At 42.7% G+C, this 1,921-nt stretch overlaps 1 non-coding gene across 1 annotated transcript; it reads right to left on the bottom strand.

Moving 5' to 3' along the window:
- Window positions 1–222: 222 nt before the first annotated feature.
- Window positions 223–360, bottom strand: LOC114806682. The gene has a single exon (XR_003754744.1). It is a non-coding gene; the product is annotated as a small nucleolar RNA SNORA7 (small nucleolar RNA).
- Window positions 361–1,921: the final 1,561 nt, after the last annotated feature.

Below are 1,921 nucleotides of genomic sequence, written 5' to 3' on the forward strand. Positions count from 1 at the left end.
CATAGTGATGCCAGGGACACATCTCTCCCAGAACCCCCCATCTCCAACTGCAATCATTCTGGTAGTGTAGCCATAGCGTTTTCTTGGTAAAAATATGCATATGCCATAGCGTTTTCTTGGTAAAAATTTCTTGGTAAAAATATACCACTGTCTCCTTCTGCACATTAAATGAGTCTCCACCCTTGAATCTTGAGCTGTGCTACCCAGCACAGGTGTGTTTTACCTTGTAACAGATTGCCTTCCACTCGCTAGCCACTGGCCAAGCTAGGAATGGAATGGATATGCTTCCGTTTGACTCTCCCTCCCGTAGTAGAGACTGCTAGAGTAATGGGAACTCTCCAGGTGTGACCCTGAGAGGGGTGAGTACCTGGTAATGGCACCTATAAATCAACTGAATGTACGTGTTTGCTGTGTGCAGAGAATTGTACTAAGCACTTGGGAGAGTACAGTTTGATATAGTTGGTAGGCATGATCCTTGTCCTCTAGTAGAGGTGGTCTAGATAGGGATGCAATATGTTTCCACTTGGATCTGGAGAGGGGTGGAGAAGAGATAAGATGACCAACTCAGGCTTGGAGTTCCCTGAGAATAGAAACAGGTATCCTTTACACTGTAAACTCATTGTTGGCAGGGAATATGTCTGTTTATTGTTATATCGTACTCTCCTAAGAGCTTAGTACAGTGGCTTGCACACAGTAAATACTCAAGCATGATTGAATTGAACTGAATCATTTGGGCCTCAGAAGTAGGGAAAACAAAAGAAACTCATGATCTCCCCCTCAATTTCAGCAGAGGCAAGGGAAGCAGTTGGCTCATCACACTCAGTCTGTCAGGCACAACCAGGCTAGGGAAAAAGGGACACCCCAGCCTCCTTTGGGAGCTGAGCCATGATAAGGAAAGCCCTCTTATCCAAGCATGTAGCCAACTGTGTGCTTAGCCAAGCCAATGAGCTGCCCACAAATGAGACCATGGATTCTGAAGTGGAACTGGACTGTAAGCTCCAAAGCTTGCTGTGGGCTGGAAATGTGTCTACCAATTCTGTTATATTGTGCTTTCCCAAATGCTTAATATACTGCTCTGTGCACAATAAGGAAACAATTATTATGATTGATTGATTGGAGTTGCCATTTTAGCACTTCCATACTTCCATTTGAAGTGGGATCAAAGCCATATGGATTAATTATGGCTGTCTGCCCTCCTGCAAATTCTGGAATTCTGCTTCCCCACTTTGAATTGGACCTTATGCTTCAGGGATATGGTCAAGTAGTTTGAGAGATGGAGAAAGAATTTAGAGACCATATTATATCACTCATTTGCTGAGTGAAACTACAATTGCTATATGATCTCAGAGAATACTGATTTCCTCATCTGGAAGAGGGAAAATTACACCTTTAGCCAAACACTCTATGGGAATGTAATGATTTTCAAACTCCTTATTAGAAGCATATCTCCTCCAAGAGGCTTTCTCTGACTAAGGCCTTGTTTTCTCTCAATCAATCAGAGCACTGTACTAAGTGCTTGGGAGAGTACAGTACAACAGAATTAGCAGACACATTCCCTGGCCATAAGGGGGAAACAGATATTATGAGAAGAAAAGTGGCAACCTTGAAACAACCTCCTAGTCAGGCATCCTTAACATTTCTTCTTAAATTAAATACCCCCTGAAATTGGTGGGTGTGGAGGAATGGGGTGGCAGAGGAAGAGAGAGAAAAAGGGAAAAGAGATATGAACAGCTTCAAGACTCACTGTAAAAAAAAAATGCACACTTTACTTGAAAGGTCATCAGACAGTAGTAGGTCAAAATTTAACTCATTTTTTTGGATCAGCAATAGTTTACTCCCTTCTGTGATACCTTTGCTCCTGGATTTGCACCTTTGGTTTACCCCTCCCTAGACCCACATCACTTGTGTCCATATTTGTAAT

Source organism: Ornithorhynchus anatinus, chromosome X1 (assembly GCF_004115215.2).
Source record: "Ornithorhynchus anatinus isolate Pmale09 chromosome X1, mOrnAna1.pri.v4, whole genome shotgun sequence".
Classification (NCBI taxonomy): domain Eukaryota; kingdom Metazoa; phylum Chordata; class Mammalia; order Monotremata; family Ornithorhynchidae; genus Ornithorhynchus; species Ornithorhynchus anatinus.